This window comes from Pinus tabuliformis, chromosome 1_1 (assembly GCF_031772625.1).
Source record: "Pinus tabuliformis cultivar Carrire ecotype Pingquan chromosome 1_1, CPIR1, whole genome shotgun sequence".
Classification (NCBI taxonomy): Eukaryota; Viridiplantae; Streptophyta; class Pinopsida; order Pinales; family Pinaceae; genus Pinus; species Pinus tabuliformis.
The window spans coordinates 87,874,527-87,889,454 of NC_142297.1; the positions used below are offsets into that span (position 1 = coordinate 87,874,527).

General features: G+C 37.9%; 1 pseudogene; it reads right to left on the reverse strand.

Moving 5' to 3' along the window:
- Window positions 1-10,025: 10,025 nt before the first annotated feature.
- Window positions 10,026-11,021, reverse strand: LOC149211768 (putative protein phosphatase 2C 25 pseudogene; annotated as a pseudogene).
- Window positions 11,022-14,928: the final 3,907 nt, after the last annotated feature.

Here is a 14,928-nt window from a genome sequence, read left to right on the forward strand (position 1 = left end):
TAGCCATTGGGAGCATTTCCTTTAAATAGGGTGCTAGGGGTCATTTCAGATCATAAGATCTGTGAGTCTGGTACTGAAGAAGCTCTCTTGTAAATCTGTTTCTGGTTAATAAAATAAGACTTTGGGGTCAAAATTTTAGCTGGTGTTACTCTCTGGAAATGCTGTGAGATTGTTTAATTTTCTGCATATTTTCTTTTCAGCCATTAATAATAGCTTTTTGTAGAGTATTGTGAGCACAGGTATCTTGTTCACTTGCAAGGGTTTGAGTGTTGTTAGGGTTTCTGAAGTAATGGCAGGTATCTCCATTACTTTTTGAGATCTAGCAGCATTTTTTCCCTCTTTACTGATGGTTGTTTTGAGGTGTGCAGAAAACCCTTATTGAAGAAGACTTGGTGGGCGTTTGGGGAAGTTTTCGGCTGAACCAGCCAACTCCCACAAGCATTTTTTTTGCTGAGCCCAATTGGATTTGATCCTGGGTCTATCATTCGGTTTATTTTTCTAATTTGCATGAGAGATTTTCTGAAGTTCTTCATAGTGACAATCTGAAATCTTTATTTCTTTAAAATATTCCTGTGCTCATTGCTAAATCTGGCTGTTAACGGCCCAAAAATCTGTAAATTTATTAAGCTGATATAGGGTTTCAAATTTAGTCTTGCTTTACACAGATTTTAAATTAGGGTTTTGTTTTCTTTGTGCTTGCAAGTGTAAGGTTTTGTTTCCTTAAAATTGCAGGCTCCTCATCAAAGCTGCCACCCTTTGGACGAGTTCTGAGATCTTTTCACACGTTGTCTCCTTCTGAGCCATACCTTGTCCCTTTCCTGCGATTTTCTGTCATCATATCCTCATTGTCGGGCCGATTTCTCATTCAATTGTTCACGCAGCTATTTGAAAATAATATACGGCCATAAGTGTGGCTCAATACCACTGTATGTTCATACGTCGGCCCAAGATCAAAAAATAAAATTGTCGCATCAATCTCAAACTCATAATTTCGCTTGGCTTACATGTGTCGGCTAGTAGAATCGAAGCGTATATCTGTTATCCGGAAGGCTCAGTCGCAGATCATCACGTCTTGAACCCATCATCAGGCCATCATGCAGAGCGTAAAGCTAAATCAAACGCCAGGGTCACGGTTTCAGGTGGTTTTCTCTCACGTTGTCAGCATTTGCTGTCTTCTGTCCATTGAAAAACACTTGCAAAACCTGCGTATGGGCATCAGTGAGAGCGTGAGTGCAGTCAAATCTCACATAAACCGTTCTTCTCCCGTGGACGCCAGGTAAAGCATGCTCAGGTTTGCGGTTTCTGCGTTAATTTTTTTTTTAACAGGGTCATCCGCATCTTCAGAATGATTTTCGAACCTCGATTTTGCCTTCGAAACCCTGTCATGTCATTTTTTTTTACGTGTTAGAAATTTTTAGATGAGCCAGGGTTACGCCGGTCAGCAGAAATTAATTCAGAGCTGCAGGTAAACGTATTGTCAGGTGAACATTGATCCTTCTCCGTTTGCGTAGCAGGTAAATCGAAATCGGTGTTTTATGATCATCAGTCTAGGGTTACGTTATTCGCTCAAACATGGCAGCTCGAATATGTTTCATGGCTTACCTTTATTTTTTTTAAATTCTAGCTTTAAATTGTTTAACGTAGATTTTTGTTTATTTTATTTTTATAAAGAATTAAAAATAAAAACAAAGAAATACGATTTAGGCTTTTATGTTTTTAGACTTAGGTTTATATTTTTGTATAGTTTATGTTTAGATTCAACGTTAGAGTTTAGCTTTTTTTTTTTATCTAGATTTTAAGTTTAACATTTTGTGAATTTTAGATTTTTAGTTTTCATTTTTATAATATTAAAAAAAAAAAATAAAAAAAAAAATTGAAAAAAGCATAAAAAGGTGTTGTGGAAATTTTTTCCAGTTTCAGGGAATCATCATGTTTCATGCTGAATTTTCAAGTCGAGATACGAATATGATATCTGGTTAATGATTTATGATTTCTCGTGGTGGTTTAAAGCATTCATCTTTTTCAAAATTCTCAGTTGCTGGATATCGTTTTGGTCATTCTTAAAGCATTGTGATTTAGCTGATATCTTTTGATGACAAATGATTGTTGTTCACGGTTTATGTTTCTATATCATCTAACAAGTAATCGTTTTAACAACAATCTCTTAGGCACTGGTCTGCTAAATTAATCAAATCCATCTAGTGTTTTTCTTATCATGTCTCGTGTCTCCCAACCAACTGGTCGACAGTTTGGTCTCATCATCTCACAGGGTCTACCCCCCTTAGCCACGGGAGACAGGCTTAAACGGAGGGATCGGGGATCAGGGTGACAGCCCCGGGTCTGAGTGTTGTCGTGACAATCCGTGTGACAACATTTTTTGGCACCGTTTCCGGGGACACTTTGTTCTCGGTGTTTCAACGACAATCATCCTTCTCATTTTTTATCTTTTCATCTGGCCCGGCAACGCCAACATTTTTTGGCGCCGTTGCCGGGGAAAGAGTTTTTCTGTTCCTGGGGTTTCATCGACATTCATCTTCTCATCTTCTCATCTCTCATTTGAGCTGGCAGATTCAATATTTTGGCATCTTTTCATCACATATCAGCAACATCTCTTCGGTTTTGTTTCTTGTTTGGGTGGCGACTCCATTTTCTCATTTTTCCCAGACAAGAAGCCTTCCTCATATCTGCTTGCTGGTACCCTTTTGGATCTTAGAATCAGATTCATTGTTCAAGTGGCGACTCCACTTCTTTCATTTTTTGATTTTCCTTAGCAGAGATTTAGTTCTATCATCCATCTGATCCCTTATTGTTCATCATGGATTATTCATTTAGGCCATGTCGTTTTACTCACCATCTCCATGATTTTCCGGAGGAGGTCATTCCTGAATTACCTATTTTTTCAGGTGGTGATCCAATCGCTGTTAAAAGGCATCTAGACTTGTTTATTCGCATAATGATCATATATTGCAGACCCCCTCAGTTTAATCATGAAGATATCAAAATGCGTCTATTTGTCCTTTCTTTAGAAGATGATGCTTTGAATTGGTTTAACAATTTTCCTAAGGATTTTTTCACTTCTTTGGAAGACATTATCAATGCTTTTGAAGATAGATATGGTTATCCAAACAGCTTGCCTTCTTCCTCTAAAATTGTGCAACAGAATGTAAGTAATTTGATAAAAGATCCAGCTGATGGTGAAAGATCCCAAGACGATTCATCAGATCAGAATGTGTCATCCACCAGTACTATTGCAGATCAAGACCATGATAGTGAAAAAGTAGGAACAAATGATAATGAAAGGGAAGAACAAAAGCAAATTATACGAGACCTAATGATGCTAGTAAAAAATATGGAAAGCAATCAAGCTAATTATGTCAATGATGTCAAAACTTTATGCACCCACCTAGAAAAACGTAATAGGGAGATGGAGATTGTGCAAAATCAGCATGCTAGAGAAATTGAGGACATGAAAACTAAATATGAAACAAAAATTAGAATCATGCATAGCAAGCTGTCAGGATTAGAGGAAAACACGGTGACCATGAAAGCTGATCATGATAGGGAAATTGATTCCATGCAAAACAAGTTATTAACTATGGATGAAGAAATGACTATCATGACGTTCAATCATAATAATCAGTTGGCTAACATGCAAGCAAATCATAGAGAAGAAATAAATTCCATGCAGCATTTCTTGATGAACATGAATGAAAAGAACGATAAAGTAATAAAAGACATGGAAGAACATCATGCCAGACAAATCAGTGCTATAAAGGTTGAACACTCTAGTCAGATGGATGCCATTAAAATACAGGTTCAAAAGTTTCAACAATGGTCAGAGGATAAGAGAAACCAGGGGACATCAACAGATCAGGAGCCTTCTCGTTTGTCACAACAAGTTCCATCTTATTATGAAAAGGTCATTGGTTCAATTGAAAGATGGTTAATTGAAGGTGATCCAGATAGACTTAAAAATGATAAAGATCACATGCAGGATAAAGAAAGATAGATCACGCATACTTCATCTGATAGTTTTGAAACAGAAAGTTCCAGGTCATTAGTAATTCAACCTGCCAGAAAGAAAAAGCGCAAGAGAAAGAAAATGAGAAGAAGATTTGATGCATCAGACGGCCGTGAGCAGCTTGATTTTCGGATAGGAAAAAGTCCTACCATATGCAAAATTGGACATGGCACATCCGACAAGCAGCCGACAAATTTGCCTGAAAGCAGGCAAATGCTCAGTATGCACTATATTGAACACATCTGATGCCATGGGGCATCTTTTGTATCGTATTTCTAACCCTACTCCTTGTTGTTTCAGCATTTTCATTTCTGTTTTAGGATTAGATTTACTTTTCTAGATAGTTAATAAATGAAGAGCTTTTATTTTTCCTGTGCTTAATGTATATGATGATTTTTGGATGGACGCCACTTATTCTTTTGTTGTATGGATGCAGATTCTGGATTCTCACATTCCTGCAAGCAGCAATGTGTCCCCAAGTAGAGCCAGATGTTGACCACTACCGGTCAACTACCCATGCAGTACACCCCCTTTTCTTGGCAGAAAGGGGTAACACCTGATCAGCGTGTCCGTGCCATCCTGCAGTCATCAGTAGCTTAATCATTTTGATTGTAAACCCAGTCTCCATGTATGAATTGTAAATAATCTTAGCAGACATGAGTCATGTATGTAAATTTCCTAGGTGGACCTAACTTTCTAATGGTAATCTACGTCCCAGAAGGTTTTTCGTCTCACCGATCCATGATCGGCAGAGTTTTCCTTCAAACCTGACCCCAAAGCCGGGATCGATTTTGTCATTAGAACTTTAGGAGAATCCTAGTGTGTTAATCTGCTAGATTATAGTTGTGTCGCAGAAACTGGGTGATTTGTGAGCGTCTATGTTAAAGGGGTTTTTCCCTCTTAAGATGTAAATTGTAAAAGTCATCATGAAATGTGTCTTGAGGGTCGAAAAATGTTTTAATCCCCCTCATGGGTCCTAAGTCCTAGGTCCTAGGTAATGTTTCCAAAGGCTTAGTTCGATGATCCATTTAAAAAATGAATTAAAAATTAAAAAATAAATAAAAATAATAAAATAATAAAATAAATAAAAATTAAAAAATTAAAAAATGAAATAAATAAAAAATAATAAAAAATTATAAAATAGAGCAAAAACCCTAAAATAATAAAATAATAATATTTTAAGTGAATGCATGCAAAATATTATTTTTTAATAATTCCACGGATGAGATCAAGAGATGTCTTGATCCTCATCAACGGTCGAGATCATTTCGACATGGATCACTCGAACTAGCCGTTGGGATCATTTCCTTTAAATAGGGTGCTAGGGGTCATTTCAGATCATAAGATCTGTGAGTCTGGTACTGAAGAAGCTCTCTTGTAAATTTGTTTCTGGTTAATAAAAGAAGACTTTGGGGTCAAAATTTTACCTGGTGTTACTCTCTGGAAATGCTGTGAGATTGTTTAATTTTCTGCATATTTTCTTTTCAGCCATTAATAATAGCTTTTTGTAGAGTATTGTGAGCACAGATATCTTGTTCACTTGCTAGGGTTTGAGTGTTGTTAGGGTTTCTGAAGTAATGGCAGGTATCTCCATTACTTTTTGAGATCTAGAAGCATTTTTGCCCTCTTTACTGATGGTTGTTTTGAGGTGTGCAGAAAACCCTTATTGAAGAAGACTTGGTGGGCGTTTGGGGAAGTTCTCGGCTGAACCATCCAACTCCCACAAGCATTTTTTTTGCTGAGCCCAGTTGGATTTGATCCTGGGTCTATCATTCGGTTTATTTTTCTAAAGTTCTTCACAGTGACAATCTGAAATCTTTATTTCTTTAAAATATTCCTGTGCTCATTGCTAAATCTGGCTGTTAACGGGCCAAAAATCTGTAAATTTATTAAGCTGATATAGGGTTTCAAATTTAGTCTTGCTTTACAAAGATTTTAAATTAGGGTTTTGTTTTCTTTGTGTTTGTAGGTGTAAGGTTTTGTTTCCTTAAAATTGCAAGCTCCTCATCAAAGCTGCCACCCTTTGGACGAGTTCTGAGATCTTTTCACACGCTGTCTCCTTCTGAGCCATACCTTGTCCCTTTGCTGCAATTTTCTGTCATCATATCCTCATTATCAGGCCGATTTCTCATTCAATTGTTCACGCAGCTGTTTGAAAATAATATACGGCCATAAGCGTGGCTCAATACCACTGTATGTTCATATGTCGGCCCAGGATCAAAAAAGAAAAATTGTCGCATCAATCTCAAACTCAGAATTTCGCTTGGATTACATGTGTCAGCTAGTAGAATCAAAGCGTATATCTGTTATCCGTAAGGCTCAGTCGCAGATCATCACGTCTTGAACCCATCATCAGGCCATCACGCGGAGCGTAAAGCTAAATCAAACGCCAAGGTCATGGTCTCAGGTGGTTTTCTCTCACGTTGTCAGCATTTGCTGTCTTCTGTCCATTGAAAAACACTTGCAAAACCTGCGTATGGGCATCAGTGAGAGCGTGAGCGCAGTAAAATCTCACATAAACCGTTCTTCTCCCGTGGACGCCAGGTAAAGCACGCTCAGGTTTGCGGTTTCTGCGTTAAATTTTTTTTAGCAGGGTCATCCGCATCTTCAGAATGATTTTCGACCCTCGATTTTGCCTCCGAAACCCTGTCATGTCATTTTTTTTTACGCGTTCGAAATTTTTAGATGAGCCAGGGTTACGCCGGTCAGCAGAAATTAATTCAGAGCCGCAGGTAAACGTATTGTCAGGTGAACATTGATCCTTCTCCGTTTGCGTAGCAGGTAAATCGAAATCGGCGTTTTATGATCATCGGTCTAGGGTTACGTTATTCGCTCAAACATGGCAGCTCGAATATGTTTCATGGCTTACCTTTATTTTTTTTTAAATTCTAGCTTTAAATTGTTTAACGTAGATTTTTGTTTATTTTAGTTTTATAAAGAATTAAAAATAAAAACAAAGAAATACGATTTAGGCTTTTATGTTTTTAGACTTAGGTTTATATTTTTGTATAGTTTATGTTTAGATTCAACGTTAGAGTTTAGCTTTTTTTTTTTATATAGATTTTAAGTTTAACATTTTGTGAATTTTAGATTTTTAGTTTTCATTTTTATAATATTAAAAAAAAAAAAAAAAAAAAATGAAAAAAGCATAAAAAGGTATTGTGGAATTTTTTTCCAGTTTCAGGGAATCATCATGTTTCATGCTGAATTTTCAAGTCAAGATACGAATATGATATCTGGTTAATGATTTATGATTTCTCGTGGTGGTTTAAAGCATTCATCTTTTTCAAAATTCTCAGTTGCTGGATATCGTTTTGGTCATTCTTAAAGCATTGTGATTTAGCTGATATCTTTTGATGACAAATGATTGTTGTTCACGGTTTATGTTTCTATATCATCTAACAAGTAATCGTTTTAACAACAATCTCTTTAGGCACTGGTCTGCTAAATTAATCAAATCCATCTAGTGCTTTTCTTATCGTGTCTCGTGTCTCCCAACCAACTGGTCGACAGTTTGGTCTCATCATCTCACAGGGTCTACCCCCCTTAACCGCGACAGACAGGCTTAAACGGAGGGATCGGGGATTAGGGTGACAGCCCCCGGTCTGAGCGTTGTCGTGACAATCCGTGCGACAACAATCCCAAAAGACAAAAAAGTTTAATCTATAACCTTTTCAATTTAAAAAACATATTTTAATAGACCTCCTTTATTGGAACCATTGCCTCTCCTTGAAGTTGCATGCTCGTGGTCATTTTTCCGTTCGTCGAAAGAAAGACTAATGGAAATACATATTCCCTCCAATTATTATTCATGTCTTGACACAATACATTATCATCCCTTCCTGTAATCATGTTTGTTATGTTGGTTTTTGTTGAAATGAATTACTCATATATTTTCTTTTTCGCACACTCTCTAGTGACATTAGTTCCACCAATGGGGAAATAATTGCACACTAAGAACAAAAAAAAAGGACAAATACAACAGAGCATGTTCAATGTGAACCTAAAACCGTAAACCATTTCATCCCAAGGATCCCTCTATTCTTGTTTTTATCCCCCAACTCCATGAACATGGATGAATGGAAATCATTTCTCACCTCCACCTAGGAAACAACATTTAAGTTCATGACCTTAAAATGCTTGGCCATCATGACTTCGATTCTAACCATAATTGGGCACATGCTAATATCCCTCTCCACTTGCAAGAAACTGCCATACAATTTAATGATTTCAGTGGCTCAATTACCCAAGTCCAACATCATCCTTTTTTATACCCACACCAAAATCACTCATTCTCTCCTACCCAAACCAAAACTTTTAACACTGTTCCTCTTCACTTCAAAAACATTGCACCAATCACTCCACTCAAAATGTTCTATGACGTAGTCTAGCTTATAGACGAAATAAACCTCTTCACCGGAATCTGGAAAAACAACCTCATGAAAGAATATATGTTTTTGTTATTTAAAACGCATTTTTGAATGCATGAATGGATTCGACACCCTAGAAAACCCCATAGGGCACTCGAATTATAAAGATTAAACAACTTAAACTCAAGATTTTTAAAATTTAAGTCAAATTTTGGTTAAAACTAACCTAAAAAAAATCTTATAAGAAAGGTCATTTCGTTTATAAATTAGATTACACCAATGTTCTACTCATGTTCACCACAACACATAAATATAAATATAATTATCTCAAAATATATTGCCTTTACTAATCTCTATCCATATATAATATTTTTATATAACAAAAATTATATATATATATATACATTTAAAAACATAAATTTAATAGATTAATTATTATTTGTTTGATTATGAAAATTAAAGTACAATTTTTCAAATTAACTTATTAATATAAGGAAAAATTATATTTAACGTCCTAAAATCTGTGGATCTCCAATTTCCGCATATCAATAACTTTTAACATTTAATATCATTAAAAAGGGACAAGAATTTTGGCAGATTCCTAATAACATTATTTTTTCATCCAATTGACGTTTGAAAATTGTAACTTAAAGTTGGTTTGGACCTTTTTTATATTAAAGGTTATTAAGAGGTTGTAATCGATGTCCACGTCATCGTAATTTTTAAGGAAAAGACTAATAAAGTTGCTATATAAAAGCTATATTATTTAATAGAAAGTCAAAATACAAAGTTTTTATAATTTTATAATTAAAAAATATTAATTTAACCAATTTTAAATTAATATATCTTTTATATTAATTTTATGAATATACATCAATTATATTAATCAACAAATTTTTTTAATAATAATTTAAGCATATTTTTCATAATTATACATGCTCATATTCTTCAAAATTGCTCGAACATTAAAATTCCTCAACAAAGTTGTTATTTAACATTGCCAATTAGCAACCTTGATACATTGATGTGATTGAGTTTTACATCTATTACAATTCTGTCAGTCATAGCTTTCTTCCATTTACCAACCAATAGTTTCACTGCTTCCTCCTTTAAACCAGTAAAGGTTTTTTTCTCGGCATTCCCAGATACAAGCTATGTTCGATTAGCCCTTAAAATTGTGAATCAAATTTACATCTATATCAATTTCGTCTGTTTCTCCATTTTAAAGACTAACCAATAGTTCCACTGCTTCTGTATTTAAACCCAAAGTTTATAATCCCAGAAACATCAACATATTTCAAACGGCAACGCTTAACTAGCCATACATAGGGTATTTAATGCCCGGGGATATGCACGCAGCTTAGCCCGATAACACGCGAAAGCCCAAAAATTATTTAATGCCGAAACTCCCCGCTCCCGTGTTATCGCGTTAACCTGCGTGCATATCCCCAGGCATTAAATACCCTATGTATGGCTGGTTAGGGGTTGCCATATTTCTTGATCATATATGTAACTTTGAGGTTAAACGTATATATCAAATAAGATCATAGAAATTGAATGAAAGAAGATTTGTATAAAAGAGTTGTTGAACTTGTTAAGTTGTGTGACTATAAAAAAAATGGGCTAGAGTTGTTTCCTATCTTATATAAAAGAATGGAAGATTCATACCTTTCACTACTTATGATCAAAATATAGGTTCTGGTTGTTTTAACGTCCAACTCCCACGTTGGTAAGATGGTTGTCATTCAAGGCCTATTTTGATGGCTACCATCATTCAGCTCATCCAGACTAATTCTATTTCTTCCAAAAATGTCCGAGTTGCACTATCATCACACTAATATCATCTTTCGATTTTCTGGTTGCTGCCACCTCTACAAGCTTTTTGCAAGCACCTATAGGGCCGCCTCCTAATGGTGTAACATTAAGCTGCTTCTCGAAACAGAAAGGCCTAGCAATATCGACTGCTTCTTGATTACTAACAACGTCCCACAACCCATCAGACGCCAAAATTAAAAATTCGCAATCATTTGTTATTTTAATCTCTCTGGTCTCTGGTTCAGGCGTTATCCATTCTTTGACATGCGAATCTCCTATTGCCCTAGATACAGCCAGAGATCCCTGAACTCGCCAAACTCAGTGGTGGAGGTACACAATTCCACCCAATTTCTCTATTCGTTGTCGCTCATCCTCCCTTTCAGCTCGATGATCACATGAAAGGGCTTCAGAGACACCGCTTCTGCTAATAACTGCACGGCAATCCCCAGCATTGGAAACCACCAAGTTTCCATCTATAATCAGAGCAGTTACACAAGCAGTGCCGCCACCGACTTCCTGTTTCAAAAACTCTTTATCTGTTTTGAAGTACCCAGCTCTAACAGCATGTTCAAGAATGTTCTTTGTTTCATCTCCCATCCGAACCATAGCATCCACAATATTTTTCCCAATATTTTTGGCAGCGAAAGCTGCAGCTTTCTGACCGCTATGACCATCAAAGACACCAAAGAAAGCCTGTTTAGAATCACCGAGAAGATTGACAATGGCCTTGTAGGTGTCCTCCATGAATTCTCGCCGACCCTTTTTGCCTGAAATCGCATAATGAACACCCTCTACATTGACATCCATTGCCTGCTCTACTGCAGAGAACAGCGCATTTAGGCCCGGTAACTGGAGTGGAATATCCAGCCTCTAAGGGCGATTCCTCTTTAGCGGAGGCGAAGCGCACTTACCGGCAATGGAACGATTATCCTGCGAAACATCGACACTAAGAGAGAACGCGCCCCTCGTGACCGGGCTCTTCCCGCTCTTGCTCAAGAGCAGATTCTCGTCTCTGTTGGTCAGGACAGGGCTCAGCCTAGACTCCGGAAAACTAGCCTGGATGCCACTGGTCCTGGGGGTTTGGAAATCACGATACCAAGGGGAACGTACCCTTATTTCACTATCAGAATCGTTTATAGAGGGGGTCCTGCAGGAGCCGAATACCGAGGGAGAATTCCCTGTTGTCATGTTCACAATCTACGGATGCTGCTGCTATTTTTGATGTTGATTGTGAATGTTGCTTTTGCGTTCGACAACCGCTCGACGATGATGTTATGGAAGAGTGAGATGAGGCAGCAGTAAATATAATAATCCCCCCCCTTCTCTGTCGGTTGTTACAATTCAATTGAATGTGTCACTCGTCGTTACGTGAAATCCTAGGCGATTTATATTTGCATATTAGCGTTAAGAATCAAATCAGAATTCCAGGTTTCTTCTCGGTCAAAACTTGTTCGTGAATCCATCACTTACACGTCAATAACTATCGCAAATACCATGGAATAACACCGTCCCTTCGCTCGAGCACGATGTAATCCTTGTTAAGTTTCTGTGGTCAGAGAATGCGTGCGCGAGAAAGATGAAGGGTTTTTCCTGGGCAGGAGATCGATGGGACGTTGCAAGTACTCACCTTCCCGGAGATGAGCATTCAGATGCTACTGCGCTAATCAATAGTAGTTTTCTTCGTAGGATTCCTCATCGATAGCAGTTTTCTTGGTAGGTTCCACGCCGAACCTTCCTTGTAATCACCATGGTGACATTCCTTTTCTTTGACGGTTCACGTCGAACCTTCCACGTAATCACCTGTTAAATTTGTAATTTTAAACAGCGCAGCGGTTTTTGGAAAACTGCCCCGGTCTCCCCGCACCGCCTTTGGCAAAAGGCTGTACCTGCCGGAGGGGCCCCGACACAATCAGGACGCGCCACGCATCCCCTGTACAACACCAAATCCGCCTGCTCCCCGGACGTTAAAGTCCGTTTGGTTTGCCCGAAGTTGGCTCCCGAACCTCGTTGGATCAGCCAAGTGATCTGGGCGCGCGATCTCAGCCGTTGATTTCCCGAAGATGCATACCGCCCGCGTCAAATCGATTTTTGAGTGGAGTGGAATTTTTTTCCGTTGACCGCCGTAGAAGAATTTGTGGAATTTAATGTTTTCTTCGTAGATATTAGGTGGAGGTTTTAATATGGTCATGGGCATACGTTTTATATTTTTTTATGTGTTTTTATATACGTTGTCATAAATATAGTCTACGTGTTGTAGTTTTTGTGTATGTATGGTGTCTGCGCGTGGTGTTTTTTTTTTTTTGTTTTGTTGTGCTTGCGAGCGTGGTGAAAAACATATGTTTTTTTTGTTCTTCTTCCTGTAAGCACAAAACGCACAGCAGTGCGAGAATTTAATGGAACAGGGGCTGTAATGGTTATGGGGTATTGTTAAAAACACATGAGCACCATTAAATTGGTTTTGTAATATCCACAGCAGTGGAAAATCTGTGACTGCAACAGAGTTTGTTTTGTGAATCCCTCTGTGCACAGAGGATGAAATATGTATCAGTTTTTTGTTTTTGTTTTAAATCAATAGAAATGTGTTGTGACTGTGTAATGGACTGTGTTCTGAGTGAATTTTTTTTAAAGAGGTTCTCTGCAAAAGATCCTGGACAGAAGAAACAGAGCATCGTCTCTGTGGTGGTTATTTTGTTTGTTTTTGGTATTTTCTCCATTGAAAAATACCCAACAGTGGTATCAGAGCAGGCTCAGGCTCTTTAAAGAAGTTAAAGACGCTGAAGGGAGAAGGTTGTTGCTGCATCAAAACTTCTCAGGCAGACAGAAGACTCAGACCGCGAAGGATTCAGGTATTCCCCAAAAGCGTTTCTCTTGTTATTGCTGAAGACAGTCAGTTGTTTTCTTTAAAAAAAATCACAGTCAAGGATTTAAAACCATAGTTCAAGATGCAAGGAATGGCAAGCACAAGCATGGGTATGTTCAACACCCAGCTCCCACAGTTTAATGGGAAGAACTATGACTACTGGTCAATAACTATGACAGCCTTGTTTGCCTCTCAAGATTTATGGGAAATAGTTGAAGATGGTTTTGAAGAACTAGCAGATGAAACTGAGTTTAATAGATTAACTCCAGCAGAGAGAGATCTGCTGAAGAGCAATAGGAAGAAAGATTCAAAAGCCCGTGTGTTGTTGTATCTAGCAGTAGACCAGAGTATGTTTCCAAGGTTAGCAGCAGCTAAGACAGCCAATGAAGCATGGAAAACCCTCAAGACAGCCTATCAAGGCATGGAGAGAGTGAAGACAACAAAACTACAATTGCCGAGGAAGGATTTTGAGAATCTGTGCATGAAGGAGTCAGATAACATTGACTCATTCTTCACTCATGTGATTGGTGTAATCACACAAATGAGAACTCATGGAGAAACCATTGAAGATAGAAGGATTGTGGAGAAAATATTGAGGGTCTTACCCTCAAGGTTTGATGCCATAGTCACCACCATTGAAGAGACAAAGGATCTCTCAAACTATTCAGTTGATGAGCTACATGCATCACTGATAACACATGAGTAGAGGTTGAGTAGGAATGAAAACTCATCTCTTGAGCAAGCCTTCAAGACCCAGATGTCCTTTGGAAGAGGAAGAGGTCAAGGCAGAGGAAACAAGAGAGGAAGAGGCAGAAGCCAGAACAAAGGTGGAAGGAACAGCTCATCAAATGCACAAGGAAGAGGCAGCAATCCAAATCAGAACCAAGGTCAAGGCAGCAGCCAACAAAGAGAACAGTATCAAGCTCAAGGACAAAGGTATGATAAATCTAATGTTTAATGCTATTATTGCAAAAAGTATGGACATTATGCTAGTGATTGTAGAAAGAAACAACATGATATGAACAGCAGACAAAATGCAAATGTTACAAGAGAACACAGCAGTCAAAATAATGTGTTGTTAGCTTGTAACATGGCTGAAACACATAGTGAAGACATATGGTTTTTAGACTCAGGTTGCAGCAACCATATGACAGGAAACATTGCCCTCTTCTCAGCCTTAAATCAAAACTTGAAATCAGAAGTCACACTAGGAACTGATAGCAAAGTCTCTGTTATGGGAAAAGGGGAGGTAAAAATATTTACAAAACAAGGAGAAAGGAAAACCATAGCAGATGTCTACTATGTCCCCGGAATGAGATGTAACCTCTTGAGTATTGGACAACTTGTCCAAAAGGGTTACAATGTTTACTTTGTAAATGATGTGTGCACTATCATGGATATACCACCCAGCAAAAGATGCATTGCTGAAGTGAAGATGACAAGGAACAGGATGTTCCCTCTCCGGATCCGGGCAGACTTGAAGAACAAGAAGGAAATGGCAACAGTCACCCAAGAGGCCTTCCAAAGCGTGCCAAAGGATGAAAATTGGTTATGGCACTTGAGATTCGGGCATCTAAATTTTGGAGGTCTAAATTTGTTGAGTAGGAAAGGAATGGTAAGAGGATTACCATTGATAGAGAAGCCGAACAGCCTTTGTGAAGGTTGTATATTGGGAAAACAACATAGAGAAAGTTTCCGATCAGGAAAAAGCATAAGGGCAAAGGCACCCTTAGAGATTATCCACTTAGATTTGTGTGGACCAATGCAAGCTCCATCATTAGCAGGCAACCTATATTTCTTAACATTCATTGATGACTTTACAAGAAAAACTTGGGCATATTTCCTTAAAAACAAAAGTGAAG